General features: G+C 42.1%; 1 protein-coding gene across 1 annotated transcript in view; it reads left to right on the forward strand.

Annotated features, from left to right (window-relative positions):
• Positions 1-4,818: 4,818 nt before the first annotated feature.
• The window catches only part of LOC111760785 (contactin-associated protein-like 3), a 187,622-nt gene continuing 175,780 nt past the window's right edge, over positions 4,819-16,660 (forward strand). Inside the window, 2 exon segments of the mRNA XM_071215562.1 lie at positions 4,819-4,920; position 5,473. The gene's annotated coding sequence lies outside the window, so the exon portion shown is untranslated.

Below are 16,660 nucleotides of genomic sequence, written 5' to 3' on the forward strand. Positions count from 1 at the left end.
CATGTCTCTTCTTTTATTGTTATATTTGATACTGATTTCATGATTCTGAGCTTTCCTCCCACATTTCACTGAGGTCTCCTTCATCAAAGACCGCCCACTGGGCTCTCGCTGGTCTTGGGCTCTGAGGTCTTAGCAGCCCGTGTCCTGTACCAACTTTCTGCCAGTTCCAGGTCTATTTCTAGCCTGGATGTGCCCGTGTCCTGTACCAACTTTTGTTTGTGCCTTTACTTGGAGGTAAGCATTTGTTAAGGATCTGTTGCATCGGCAGAAGTTACGAAGAATTTTCCTAGTGGATCCTAGGGGTAATAGTGAGTGATGCCACTCCCATTTCTACCCCTTGACTCCTGGACCTGTGAATCCTGGCTATGGGAGAAACAGCACTGTAGAGTGGATGCAGATTTAGAGTATATCCAGTCTCCTGGAGAAAATTGCCCCAGCCCTGCAAAGTATTGCCATCTAATTGGCACTGAAATTGAGTCTTCAAAAGGCCATTCCCCTGAGTTATCAGTCCAGCTGCTTCAGGATGATGGGGAACATGATAAAACCAGTGAATTCCATGAGCATGTGACCATTCCAGCACACGATTTACTGTGGTGTGGGCTCCTTGATCAGAAGCAATGCTGCATGGAATACCACGGCAGTGGATAAGACATTTGGTAAGTCCACGGATGGTAGTTTTGGAAGAAGCATTGAGTGGAGGGAACACAAACCCGTATCTGGAGTATGTGTCTATTCCAGTTGAAACAAATCACTGCCCCTTCCATGATGGAAGTAGTCCAATGTAGTCAACCTGCCACCAGGTAGCAGGCTGGTCACCTCAAGGAATAGTGCCATATTAGGGGCTGAGCATGGGTCTCCGCTGCTGGCAGGTTGGGCACTCAGCAGTGGCTGTAGCCAAGTCAGCCTTGGCAAGGGGAATTCTGTGTTGCTGAGCCCATGCATAACCTCCATCCCTACCCCCATGGCCACTTTGTTCATGAGCCCATTGGGCAATGATAGGAGTGATTGGGAAAAGAGGCTGAGCATTAGCCACAGAGCAGGTCATCTTATCCACTTTATCATTAAAATCTTCCTATGCTGAGGTAATCCTCTGGTGAACATTCACATAGGACAAAAATATTTTCAAGTTTTTTGCCCACTCAAAAAGATCTTTCCACATACCTCTTCCTCAGACCTCTTTGTCACCAATTTTACAATTGTGTTCTTTCCAAGTCCCTGACCATCCAGCCAAATCATTGGTGACAGCCCACAAGTCAGTGTACAAATGCACCTCTGGCCATTTCTCCTTCTAAGCAAAATGAGCAGCCAGGGACACTACTCAAAGTCCTGCCTCCTGGGAGGATTTGCCCTCACCACTGTCCTTCAGGGACAACCCAGAAAGGGGCTGCAGTGCTGCAGCTGTCCACTTTCAGTTAGTGCCTGCATATCACAAAGAACCATCTGTGAATGGGGCCTGAGTTTTTTTCATCTTTAGACAACTGAATTTAAAACTCCCCAGGAGGCCATACCTGTGGGTTGGAAGAAAAGGTAATGTGGCAGGGGTAGGACCATGGCCATTTGGGCCATTCCTTATGTAACTTACTGGTGCCTTCAGGACCTGCTTGAGCCTGGTCTCCTGTGTCCCAATTCCATTTGGTGATGAGGTGCTGCTGTGTCCAGGTCTACAACATTAAAGTCACATTAAAAAGACCATTATGCTATTCATGAATATACCATATTTCTCCACTTACTTGGGTCTTATGTAATGTCCATCATTAAGGGGCTTTTTGTTTGTTTGTTTGTTTAAACTTTTTTTTTGAAAGATTCATTTTATTTATTTCTCTCCCCTTGTCCCGCCCCACAGTTATCTGTTCTCTGTGTTTATTTGCTGCGTGTTTTTCTTTGTCTGCTTCTGTTGTCAGCGCCACGGGAATCTGTGTTTCTTTTTTTCTTGCGTCATTTTGTTGTGTCAGCTCTCCGTGTGTATGGCGCCATTCCTGGGCAGTCTGCACTTTCTTTCATGCTGGGCAGCTCTCCTTATGGGGCGCAATCCTCGCACATGGGGGTCCCCTATGCGGGGAAACCCCTGCGTGGCAGGGCACTCCTTGCACGCATCAGCACTGTGCATGGGCCAGCTCCACACGGGTCAAGGAGGCCCGGGATTTGAACCGCGGACATCCCATGTGGTAGGTGGACACCCTAACCACTGGGCCAAGCCCACTTCCCATCATTAAGTTTTATAATTTTCTGTTATATCTTAATTATCTTTTAAGAAATATTATCAGGTACCTTATATTTTTGTTGTCATTTTTATGCTTAATTAGGGTATTAATTAGGAAAGTGATTAATATTGATATATTGATCATAGTGCCAGCATCTTTTTAAAGCCTTATATATATATATATATATTTTAGGGTAGGCAAGGTAGTAAAGAGTTTATTAAAAAATGAGAAAAAAAAAAAGTACACAACTCCATTCACGTGCAGGCATGCTTCAGGGTGAGACGTGCACGTGGGGCCCCAGGTTAGGCCTTTTTAAGACCTTTCCTCCTTCCCTTTCCAAATATTGTGGAGGGGCCCAGCTGTTTGCTGGTCTGATTGGTTGCCCCATCTGTTAGCTCTCCAGGGACAGTGGCAAGGCCTTTTGTTTGGAGGTATCTGGAACCAATAAGGAATTTTGGAATTATCCAGGGCTTCTCCTTGATCCTGGAAAGAGTTCCAAATGGCACCTCATGGCCAGGTCTCAGTGGGGTCTTTCCAGCTTTGTTCTTAGTAGGAGCTTCCCTCAGGGGGGCTTCTGGGTGGGGTCCCATGACCATGTTCTCTGCTGGGTCTCAGCTGTCCTCCCTCTTTCCCTATACTAACCTGCCTCAACTCCCCGCTCGGAGTTTACACCCTTCTTTTTAAAAAAATTTTTAAGAGTTACCAGGGGTTGAACCCAGGACCTTGTACACAGGAAGCAGGTGCTCAAGCACTGAGTACATCCCACACCTTATTCTTACCAGGGAGCTGAAGGGTGATGGTCATTCTCCCATAGCTGCTTCCTGCTGCTTAGGGCAGTAAAGCCTGCCTGACAGGATGTAAAACTCTCCAGCTATTCTATTGAGGTTCAGGGAAGATGGGTCCAGCACTGTGGTTGAAACTAGATGAAATCCCTGCATGACAAATACCTTGTTCTTGAAGGCATTAATTCTGGAAGAAGTGAACTCAGAATCTAAGATACCTGGTCCTACTAAAAGGATAAGGAAGATGGTGGTGTGCCGTCCCAAAAAGGGGGCCAGCCGTGATGCACTGGACCATGAGAGTGAGCAAGGCCAGGTGCTGTCAGGGCTGCTTCCTCCTGAAGTTGATGGGAAACAGCATTTTTCTTTTACTTCTTTTATGCTGCTGGTTAACTCCAGGGAGAGATGGTGGTAGACCTTGTAGGTTTGGTATAAACTGCAAACCCTAGTCCCATGGCAGTGGCTATGTCTAGGACAGCTAGAGAGTTAAGAAGAGAGGCACTGCCCTGGACATAAACACACAAAGACAGGACAGACAACAAGACAAACATATGGCAAGCAAAATAAAGGCCATACTTATGAGAGTCATTCCTTTATCTTATAGGCATGTTCATTAACTACTTAGAAAATGAATTAAGTTTACCAGGACATTTAACATGTCCAATATCCCTCTGCCTATGATCTAGAATAGGAGAGATATTACCATATTCATCAGGTAAATAGGTTCAGCACTTAATACTAGTTAATGCACAAGTTCCTCTTTGAGCTGCAGTTAATAGATCGAAGCTCCAGGTTTGCAACACCATACTTGCTGTCTTTCCGTGGAGCACACCATAAACCAATTGTGTTGGTTTAAGTTCTGCTTACATCACTCTGGCAATTATTGCTCCACTTGGTATATCCTTTACACAACCAGCATGTCACAGCACAGTTGATCCTAGAGAAAAGTTAAGAAGGGAAGGCTCTAGTGTCTCACTGGACTGGTATGTAGTAACCTTTGGCCCTATGAAACAGCCAGTCTAGAGACAATGTCCATTGTACATCTGGCCATATCAAGCCATTGCCAGGTGCTGCACGAGTCTGAAACAGCAATGTACTTTTCACCTACTTTAAGAGCATGTCCAGAGAAGTGATAGATACTTTTGTTTTAGGGATCACAGTGACTGATTTAGCCAATAACTCAAATAGAGAGGCACAATGCAAAGTATTTGGGCCTGGTTTGAATGCACAAGAGAGTTCGACAACACTGAAGTGTATCTCTTTTAATTTTTATGCACTTTCTAAATACTTCCAATGCAGTTTACACATATTAAGTGGACTTAATTATTTAGTACTTTACTTTTTGCTTTTAATTTTTTACCATGATTACATTAATTAATAGATATTTCATTTTAACAGTATAGAAAAAACGACTTTCTCCATTGTTTTATGAAAACCTAAAATTCCTAATGGAATCAAGATGATCCCCACCACCACCACTTTAATGTGCAGATTGAGGAGGCCTCTGACATAAACCTTTATATTTCCTAATGATTTTGTTTGTAGGTTGATTTTGTGTTCTATTTAATCTACGAATTATAACAGTTTTCCATCACCTTTCCATTCTTAGGAATGGAACTTGCTCCCTTTCTTTCCCTCCTGTGCTGTCTAGGACTTCCATCCAACATGCATTCAACAGAGCGTTAGGTTTGGCCTCCTCAACTTACACCGTGCTTCTAGCCTTCCCCATTAAAGCTGACATTTGATCTGGGGTTTGTAAGGCCCTAAGTTTCTGATTCTGAAAGGGCTCTAACAAGCACAGTAACCTAAATGCAGCATTTCCACTGAAAGACCATTGTGAGGAGCCACTGACCTCTGCCCTGCCACCATCATCCTTCAGCAGCTCCTCGGAGCTGTCCAGCAGCCACAGCCCTGGGTTTGCAAGACTTAATCGAAGAGACGTTGAGTCTACTTGTTAACGCTTATCATGGTGAAACTGATTACTTTTCAGCAATATTGCATTTATGTTGATAAAATATATTATTTTCACTGCACAGAAAGTAAAATTGCAAATAAGTATTTACACAGATTTCCTGAAATGCTTGTTTGAAATTTATAGTACATAAATATTACCTCACTGTTGGTCACCATGTCTGGCAATACTAGTTTCTGTTGCTGAACACTGTGGACATGGAGAAAACTGCACATTTAAACGTTTCATAAGATCGTTTCAGCATGCAAATATTTTAAATGCCATTGGATATACCTAGTTCTTTACTGTTTCTTGGAAAATATTTTTGATATCACAGTATTCAATTTTTATGGGTATGTTGGCTTTGATTAATCATTCTTTTATTTCAAGCAGAACAAAGAAGTTGAATGGTATATCAGATTCCTGTTGCTTCTGTTACCATGAACTTAGTGGCTTAAAACAACACAAATTCATTCTGTTACTGCTCCAGAGGTCAGAGATCAGCAGTGAGTCTCACTGGGCTGAGAACAGGGCATCACAGGGTTGCCTGCCTGGTGGAGGCTCCACGTCAGAGGCCCCACATTTTAGGGCCCCATGTTCTTGGCTCAAGGTTCCTTTCTCCTCCCTCAAACCAGCCGTGGCTGGTGGGCTCTTTCTCAAGCTGCCATCTCTCTACTATTTGACCCCCTGAATAACTCAGGAGAATCTTCCATCTCAAGGTCAGATGATTAGCAACCTTAATTGCATTTTGACATGCGGCACAGCTCATTCATGAGCTCCAGGATTCTGATGTGGACATCATTGGCCATTACTCTGCCCACCACAGAAGGTTAGAAAAGCACTTAAATTCCTCTTCTTATCCCATTAGGTAATGGAAACTCAGTGCTGAGTTCACCACCCATGAAGATTTTCCTGTTTATACCTTTGAACTCTTCTATCCTAGGGATGTCTGCCTGCAAGCCCACATTGAAAAATAAGTGCAGAAAATGGATTCTTGCTCTAGAGAAATAAAAAAGCCATTGGACTTTATAAACTTTGGGAAGGGTAACACAGTAATCCTTGTCATGCAATACTAAGGCAAAAATTCTGTGCACAAATTCCAGGGAAAGAGAACTAGAAATACTTATACAGTGAATATTTGTAGCAACTACAGCCACATAAAGAAGACCCTAGTAACACATATTATGTGCTTTGCCCCATTTTATGTCATCTCCTTCTTTATAAACTTCTTGACTTCTTTAGTGCTGTTTCCCAGCTTTTAACAACATTCACTGTAGTGTGCATTGGACAACAAGAAGAAGACACACTTTATTTCCAATTTTTCAGTTATTTTAAATTTTTGTTAGATAAATTAATAGATGGCTACCTCACACCAGTGCTTATAGCAATATAGACATTTAAATGTTATCACACTCATTTTGGATTTATTTAAATTTTAATTTAAATTTAATTTCAGTATTTCAGTAGATAAGATTAGCTGATGAAGTGACATGAGCTATGTAGGTACACAACCCTCTAGCATCTGTGCTGGAGAGCATGTACCAAGAAGAACCCCTATGCCCCATGCAGGGAATATTTAGGTGCTTGTTAACAATAGCATAGTGAGGTTTACATCCTGTTTGACTGGCTTTGTCATGTATATAACCACTTCTTCCCTTTGCACATGGTTCTCAGCAGCAAGCAGGAAACTTTGGTTATGCACAGGGCAGGAGCCACAAGCCTGGCTTCTGTAGTCTCCTTCCAGGGCCCACCAGGCCTGCCTTCCTGAGACACTGTAACCCAAGGGCATCATAGGGAGGGCAGGTGACCCTGTGCACAACTGCCAAGGACCACTTGATTCTACCACTGCTTCCTCATCAGCAGCCACCCAGCAGCCTCTGCACCAGGCCTCCTGATGCCTGAGTGATGGCTGAGTGCACCGGGATACAGGGCTCATGACCAAAGGAGAAAGATCCAAGTGACTACAGGGCTCATGAGCACATAAGGAAAATCCACCTGATTACAACGCTCATGACCACAGGGAAAATTCACCATGTAACAGGGCACATGACAACATGGAAAATCCACTGATTACAAGATTCATGACCATGGCAGAAAACCTACCATATTACAGTGCTCAAGAGTACAAAAGGAAAATCCATCTGATTAAAGGTCTTATGACAACAGAAGGCATACTGACCTGATTACAGAGCTTGTGAAAATAGGGGGAAAGCAACCAAATTAAAGGGCTCAGGCCACAGGGAAGATCCACCTGAAAACAGAGCTCATGACCACGGAGGAAAATCCATTTGATTACAGGCTCATGACTAAAGGAAGAATATCCACATTATTACAGGGCTTATGACCACTAGAGAACATCCACATGATACAAGGATCATGATCACAGTGGAAAATCCCCTTGATTACAGGGCTGATAACCACAGTGGAATATACACCTGTTGATAGGACTCATGACCACCACAGAAAATCTACCTGATTACAGGTTCATGACCACAGGAAGAAAATCCATCTGATTATAAAGCTCATGACCAGGAAGCGGACTTGGCCCAGTGGTTAGGGCATCCGTCTACCACATGGGAGGTCCGGGGTTCAAACCCAGGGCTTCCTTGACCCGTGTGGAGCTGGCCCATGCACAGTGCTGATGTGCGCAAGGAGTGCTTTGCCACACAGGGGTCTCCCCCACATAGGGGAGCCCCATGCACAAGGAGTGTGCCCTGTAAGGAGAGCTGCCCAGTGCAAAATAAAGTGCAGCCTGCCCAGGAATGACACCACACACATGGAGAGCTGATGCAGCAAGATGATGATGCAACAACAACAGAAGTGGACAAAGAAAGAACATGCAACAAATAGATGCAGAGAACAGACAACTGCGGTGGGGGGGAGGGGAAGGGGAGAGAAATAAAAATAAATTAATATTTTTAAAATAAATAAATAAATAAATAAAACTCATGACCAAGGAGGAAAATCCTCATGATTAAAGGACTCATGACCAAAAGAGGAAAAGCCATGTGATTAGAGTGCTCTTGACCACAGGGGAAAATCTACCTGATTACAGGGCTTATGAACACAGGGGAAATCTAACTGATAACAGGGCTCAAGACTTCATTGGAAAATCCATGTGATTTCACGTCTCATGATCTCAAGAAATGTCTACCAAGTTACAGGGCTCAAGAACACAGGGTAAAATTCACCAGAGTACAGGGCTCATGAGCACAGAAAGAAAATCCACCAGATTGCAAGATTCATGACCATGGTAGGAAACCCACCTGATTATAGGGCTCGCAGCCACTGGGGAAAATCCACCAGACTACAGGGTTCATGTCCACAGGAAGAAAATCAACATCATTACAAGGCTCATGATCTAGGGGAAAGCCCCTGACAACAGAGCTCAAGACCTCATTGAAAAACCCACGTGATCTCACCTGATTACAGAGGGCTTATGATCACAGGGAAAAGTCCACTGAATTACAAGTCACATGAGTATGGAGGAAAATCCACCTGATTACCGTCTATATGACCACAGGTTAAAATGCACTTCATTACAGGTCTCTTGACAGATGAAAAAAAGCAACCTGATTTTATCACTAATAACCACTAGGGAAAATCCACCAGATTATAGGTCTCATGACCATTTGCGAAAATCCATCTGACTCCAGGGCACAGGACCACAAGGCAATTTGCTCCTCATTACAGGGGGAAATCTACCTGATTTCATGGCTCAAGACCACAGGGAAAATCTACCTGATTGCAGGGCTCGTGACCACCAGGGAAAATCCACCTGGTTACAGGGCCATGAACACAGACTAAAATCCAACTGATAATAGGACTCAGGACTTTAGGAGAAGCTTCATGTGATTACAGGGCTCATGACCATAGGAGGAAAATCCACTTGATTACTGGGTTTATGACAACAGAAGGAAAATTCACATGATTAAGTGCTCATGAACATGGTGGAAAACCCAACTGATTGTAGGATTCATGACCCCAGGGGGAAATCTCCTCATTCCTGAACTCATGACACCATAGAAAACTTAATAGATTACACAGTTCATGGCCACAGGGAAATCCCACTGGAATAAGGGCTCATGACCACAGGGGGAAATCCACGTGATTGCAGGTCTCACGACCCCAGTCAAAAACCCATCTGATTTCAGGGTTCATTACCACAGGGGGAAATTCACTTTATTACAGTGCTCAGTAGCATAGGGAAAATTCCACCTGATCACAGGACTCATGACCATAGCTGAAAATCCACCAGAATACACATCTCATGAGCACAATTGGCAAATCTACCTGATTACAGAACTCATGACCAAAGGAGGAAAATTCATCTCATTACAGGGCTCATGACTGCAGGAAAAAATCCACCTGATATAGGGATCCTGGCCACAAGGAAGAATCTACCTGATTCAAGGGTCATGGTCACAGAGGGAAATCTGACTGTTTATAAAACTCATATGCACAGGAAGAAAATCCACCTGATTACAGGGATCATGTACACTGGGAAACCACTTGATTACAAGGCTCAGGAGCACAAGAGGAAAATCCACCTGCCAGGGCTCATGACCATGGTCAAAAAAAAATCTGATTTCAAACTTCATGACTGCAGAGGGGAAATCCACCTTTTGAAAGGGTTCAGAAGCCCAGGAGAAAATTCCACTTTTTACTGGGCTCATGACAATGGGGGAGAATTCACCTGATTATAAGAGTCACGTGCACAGAGGGATAACCCACCTGATTATAAGGATCATGACTGCTGGGGAATATTCACCTGAGTATAAGGCTCAAGACCACAGGAAGAAAACGTGCCTGATTACACAGTTCATGGCCTCAGGGGGAATAGCCACGTGATTGTAGGGTTCATGAGCACAGAGAAAATTCCACCAGTTTACAGAGCTCATGAATGCAGGAAGAAATCCACACAATTACAGGGCTTATTACCACTTGGAAAAATCCACTTGATTACAGGGCTTATGACCACAGGGGTGTATCAATCTGAAACAGGAATTGTGACCTCAGGGAGAATCTACGAGATTGCAGAACTCATGACCACATGGTCAAAATCCACCTCATTACAAGGCTCATGAGAATAAGAGGAAAATCCACCTGCTTATAAGACTAATGGCCACAGGGGGAAATCTAGCATATTATAGAGTATATGATGACAGGTGAAATTCCACCTGATTACAAGACTCATCACTACAGGAGAAAATCCATCTCATTACAGGGCTCATGACCTCAGGGGGAAATCCGTTTATTGTATGACTCATGAGCACAGGAGGAACATATACCTGATTATACAGGTCATGACCAGAAGAGAAAAATCCACCTGATCCCCAGGGTTCATGACAGAAAGGGAGAAATCCACCTAATTACAGGGCTCTTAACCACAGGGGAAAATCCACCAGATTAAAGGAATCATAGCCACACAGGAAATCCTCCTGCTTACAAGTCTCTTGATCACAGTGGAAAATCTACCTGATAGCAGGACTCATGATAACAGGAAGAAAATCTACCTGAGTAGAGGGCTCATGATCTTGGGGTAAATCCCACCTGATTACAGAGTCATAACCACAGGGAAAAATCCACCTGATTACAGAGCTCATGACCTCAGCGGAAAATCCACCTATTACAAGGACTCATAACCTCAGGATGAAAACCCAATTAATTACAGGACTCATACTACAGGGGAATGCCGCCTGATTTCAAGGCTCATGAGAATAAGAGGAAAATCCACTTGATTAAAAGGCTCATGAGTGCATGAGAAAAATCCAGCTGATTCCAGGGCTCATGACCACAGGGGCAAATCCACTTGATGATTATGGGCTCATGAGCGCAGGAATAATCTCCAGCTGATTATATCTCATGAGTATAGGAGGAAATATATTGATTACATGGCTCAAGATCACAGGATGAAATCCACCTGATTCCAAGGTTCATGAGGACAGGGGCAAATCCACCTGATTCCAGGGTTCACAAGCACAGGAAGAAAATCCACTTGATTACAGAGCTCATGAGCACAGGATAAACTTAATAACGTTTCTTATCAGAAATATGCTCATATAAGCTATTATGCAGGCTCAATTTGGATGTCCTTTCTTTAAATGACATTTATTTGAGCTCCATTCCATCTCAAGTTTGTATATATCTCCTAAGTGGATTAGAGTTTTCCCTGGTACACAAATGAAAGATTAGGTTCAAGCCTCATTGTAGTGCTCTTCCTGAAGTGAAGCTGGATTCATCCAAAACTGCCACAGAAAAGGGACATTTTTGTGCCAATAAAATACAGTCAAAGAAGAAATATCTTAGGAAAGTTTAGTGTTCTTTCATATTTGAGTCCTAATATTTTACTCATTTTATAGATATGTATCATTCTTCATTTGAAAATAAAGTAAAAGAAGATTTTATTTCAATGTTTTCACAGGTTGTACAATGAGAAGAGGTAGCATTTAAGTCACTAAATTTATCTTCAGTTTACCATATAAGTGCAGCAAATGACAAATTTATAGACTCGTCATTGTCCGGATAAAACCTTATTTCCCACTAATTTACACAGGCATCAGGAGTCTCCATCAGAGGAAATAATTTTAATTCTTTATTTTCCTACAACTCATAATGAAGCAACCTTAATGCATTTTATTTGCATGTTATTTAAGCTTAAAATGGTCCATTTTAATTATCTTTTACTTGCTAATTCATTGTTTTTAATTAGTTTTTAATTTTTCTCCTTATGGTAGCCTGCAGCCTACACCAAAGAACTGCAAATTGAGAGTGAGTCATTGAAGGCTAGAGAGTGTTTCTATTGTTTTAACATTTCTCATTAGATTTTGATCAGGCTGTGAAGGATGGCTAGACAAGAGATCTGCACATGAGTAGCTATTCCAACAAATAAATTTCCCAGAGTCAGAAGCACAGAAAGCACATAAAGGCCTTCTCCAACCGTATGGGAGCCTCATAGTCAAAGAGGGAGCTGTCGGAAAACAAGCAATTTTCTAATTAGACAGCTTACAGCTTTTGCATCCATGATCTGGGGTGAAGTTGAGGCAAATTAACCCCCGCAGGTGGAAAATGGGGCAGGGCAGCGTGACCTCAGCTGTCCACCTGGAAAGCAGCAAATGCTGGGACTATAACTAACCCCCACAGGTGTGGAGAGCAGGAGGGTGGGGCAGTGTGACCCCTGGCTGTCCACTGGGAGAGCAGCAAATGCTCTTGGAGGCTGGTGTACTTGGGTACCTCAACCCTTTCATGCGCTGAATGCCTCCATCGGGCTGCTGGAGTCACTACACTGTCAACAGAGCAACCCGACAGGGGGAATTCAATTTGTCCATGAGAAATCTCATAGCTTGGGAAGAATAACCCAACATCACCCAATGCCCATAGCAATGCATCAGTGGCAGCACCAGCTGAGTGATACGGGGCTGGACTGTCTCTTCCTTTATCCACTGATTGCCTAAGTGGAATGAAGGTATAACTTGGTCCCTAAATAAAATGTGTTGGTCTTTTACTATAAGTGATGTAGTTCGCCTGACTCCAGGAACTATTAGATGCTGAAATTGTTTCAGGATGAAAGCAACAGAGCAGGACACAATGCGAGGAGGCTGGTGAAATGGCAGTATAACCTATACTCACGAGGCTTCTTTATGTACTTGTTTGCACATTCAGCAAAGGAAAAAAAGAGGAGAAACTCTTTGTTGTACAAGATTATTGCACAGCTCCTTCCACAGCCAACACATGGCTTTTGCTACTACTCTTTTGTCTGCTGAAGAGGGTAAAATTTTCTCTTTAGGCTAAAAAAGGGGGAGCTACATGGCCCTCTGTCCACCTCACAGCCCCTGTGCTCGGATGCTGTGTCCTCTGGTGGAAGAACTGGCTTTCCCATGCCCACGGACAGAGAACCATCTCTCTGCTCAGAATGCAGGAAGCTGGGAATGGCTGTTCCAGACACTGTTCACAAAGGAGACCCCGGCATGAGTCCCCAGCCTGATCCTGGTCCCACTGGGGGTCTGAGGGATGCACAGCCAGTGTCCAAGATCTTAACCTACTAAGTTCCTGCGACAGTCCTCACCTCACTCACATTGACAAATGGGGTTTTGAGGCCTCAGCTGCCTGTTAAATATTTAAAGAGCTCCTAGGAAATTACTTGTGGCAACTTTACAGCCTGTCAAGGAATTGTTTGCTAAATTTGATTTAGCACTCTTATCTATAATACATAGAAATAGAAGCACAATTTTAACTGTTTATAATAAATTTAAAAGAGAAATTTTGACAAAACAATTTCTAAACATGTTCATGAAAAGAGGGACAAGGAAAATATGTGTTGCCAGATGGTTTAAATTTATCATTCTACCGCAAAAGCAGATCTCCTTAGAAAAACATGATGGTCTGTGAACTGCAGTCTGGCTCCATGGCCAATTCTGTGGCCACCCTCTCCCTGGGGCAGGACAACCTGCCAAGGCCAGAAGATGCCTTACAAATGTGATATTGACACCAGTGTAAGTCTTCTCAACTCTCAAGACATCAAGTGTCAAGTGAGATAAATCTGAAATGAGCATAAAACCAATAGCTCAGGTGTCAGGTTCCAGTGGCTATGGGCTTTGACTGTCCAGGTAGGAATGGAATGCCATATGCAGTTTACTGCAACCCCAAGTTTACTCATCTGCTTCACACTGGGCTCTCCCTGGCAGGCCCAGAAGACATATGAGTTTGAGAATCTTGCCATTGATACCATCAAGATTAACTGTAGAGTGACATCATCATCATGGCAATGTAAGACATCTCCTGGAAAAGCCTCCCCTCAGAATCAACTAATAAAAGGACAAATTCTACTTGACTAGAACACTGGAGGGTGATAGAGATTGGAGAAGGACTCCACAAATGCTGCATTGGAGAAAAAGAAAAATAAATCTCCAAGATCAAGTAGGAGATTTCCCTCCTGGATGCACCAGTCTGAGCCCCTCCCCCTCCCCCAGCCCACACAACTTGGGAGTCCCATAGTGGCAGCAGAGTGAGTCCATCCTGCTGTGCAGACCACAGAGGCACAAAGAGCAGCAAGTTAGAACCCCACGAATGTCCAGGCACTGGAACCCAAGTCCAGGGAGAACTAGGGGAAAACACAAGTTTCTGAGATACAAAAAAGCTCCTAGTGGGGGGAGAGAGATCAGAGATAGAAAAAGAGATAGAGAGAGGGAGGAAGAGAGGGGGAGAGAGAGTGGGAGAGAGAGAGGGAAAGACTATGGGAGAACTGTTGGCAAGAGGTACTTACCCTCAATTCAATCCTTGTCTGCTGGACCACCTAAACATAACACAGACCTTTCTGGAGTGACCCATATGGTTTCCCAGGGTGGATACAGTAATGGGGAAGAAAGAGAAGGCAGAAAATCCTCACAGAAAAAAAGCATAGGGAAAACAGAACGGTTGTAAGATGAGATGAATCCCAGAATTAAAATGCGTAAGGAAAATGAGGACTGAGTGAGGGAGAGAACTTAAACAAAGCATGGGGGCTAGATTTTTGCACAGAAACAAGCAGAACAGACCAAGATTCCCAGAGAAGGAAGAAAGGAAAGGAAACTTTCTCCTGGAGGTGAATCAATTACCAAAAAAAGTGCAATAAAAAAACTGTACTGCATATCCAGGGAAAGAGACAAACGAAGAAGAGCTGAGAAAATATGCATGATTAAAGACAGGCTACTCTAAAGTTTCAGAGGAAGTTGCACAAAACATCAAAGGAGTTTTTAGCATAAAGTCAATTAAAAATAAAGCCCTAAATAAAAGGTAGAAATTAACCATCCGAGTTAACACATCAAAATAATCAGATGCCAAGATATCAGCAAAAAGTCACAAGCCATACAAGAAACAAGAAGATATGACTCAGCCAAAGGAACAAATGATACTTCAGAGAAGACAGAGAATTTGGAATAATTCATCAAAGAAGTTCAAACAAATCTCCTAATTCAATTCAAGATGATGAAGGAAAATTCGGATATAGAGATAAAGGATACAAAGGAGACAATATGTAAGAATAAAGAAGAATTTGAAAGTTTAAAAAGAAACAGACAGAAATTATTGGGATGAAAGACCCAATAATAAAGAATAAAAATACACTATAGGCATATAACAGCAGATTTGAACAGGCAGAACAAATCAATGAACTAGAAGACAGGACAACTGAAATCACATGGTCAGAAGAATAGGTAGAGAAAAGAACAGAAAAAAATTGAGCAGTGTTTCAGTGATTTCAGTGATAGCATTAAGCACCCAAACATATATATAATGGGTATACCAGATGGAGAAGAGAAGGGAAAAGGGAGCAGAAGGAATATTTCAGCAAATAATGCCCCCAAATTTCCCAACTCTTATGAAAGATATAAATATCCATGTCCATATAGCATGATATACTCTAATTAAAATAAATCTGAGTAGACCTACACCAAGAACATACTAATTAGAATGCCAAAGACAAAGAGTGAATTCTGAAAGCAGCAATAAAAAAGTGATCTGTCACATAAACAGAATGGTCAATAAGACTTAGTGCAGATTTCTCATCAGAAATCATGGAAGTGAGAAAGCAGTCATATGATATATTTAAGATACTGAAAGAGAAAACCTGTCAGCCAAGAATTCTTTATCCAGCAAAACTGTCCTTCATAATTGAGGGTGAATATAAAATATTAACAGATAAGCACAAACTGAGAAAATTCATCAACAAAAGACCTGTCCTACAAGAATTACTATAGGGAGATCTTAAAGGTTGAAAATAAAAGACAGGGGAGAGCAGCTTGGAGTAGTGTGAAGAAATGGAGAGCTTCAGTAAGAGTAAATAAAAGGATAAATGCAAAATCCTATAGTGCTGTATCCTTGAAATACAACTCTACTCTTCAATTCCTGTAAGAGTCAATACATTTGAACAAGAAAAAGACATATTTCTGGAGAAGGGACACTCAAAATATAAAGAAGTAATGGGGGACAAAAACAACATAAAGAAGAAACAGAGGGATATAGTAGCAGAGCATATGTATGCTATTGAAGTTAACTGGTATCTTTTCAAATTAGTAAGTTATAGGTGTAGATTTCATAATACAACCAACAAGGAAATCACAAAGAAAGTATTTAAAATATGTAAGGAAACAAAAATGAGACTGTGATCACTTAGGTGCATCCCAAAAATATCAACTATACAGAAAAGGAAGTTTCAATAAAGGAACAGGAGACAAAAAATATATGGCACATAAAAAGCAAAGGATAAAATTGCTGAAGTAGGTATTGCCTTTAAAGTAATATGACTGAATGTTAATGGATTAAAATCACCAATCAAAAGAGACCAATTGGCAGAATGGATTAAAATAATATGAGCCATGTACATGCTGTTTCCACAATACTCACCTTAGACCCAAGGATACAAAAAGACTGAAAAAGAAAGGTTGAAAAAGATATTCCACAAAACCAGTAACCAAAAATGAGCTGGAAGAGCTATGCTAATATTGGATTAAGTAGATTTTAAATGCCAAACTGTTAAAAGAGATGAAGAAGCACATCATATATTAATAAAAGGGTCAATACACTGGAGAAATAACAATCACACATACTGATGCATCAAGCCAGAGTTCCCAGAATACATGAGGCAAACTTTGGCAAAACTAAAGGAAGTAATAGACATCTCTAAAAAATAGTTGGAGACCTCACTACAATACTCACATCAATAGAAAGAATGTCTAGAAGAGGATCAATGAGGG

The sequence above is a fragment of the Dasypus novemcinctus genome, chromosome 6, assembly GCF_030445035.2.
Source record: "Dasypus novemcinctus isolate mDasNov1 chromosome 6, mDasNov1.1.hap2, whole genome shotgun sequence".
Lineage (NCBI taxonomy): Eukaryota > Metazoa > Chordata > Mammalia > Cingulata > Dasypodidae > Dasypus > Dasypus novemcinctus.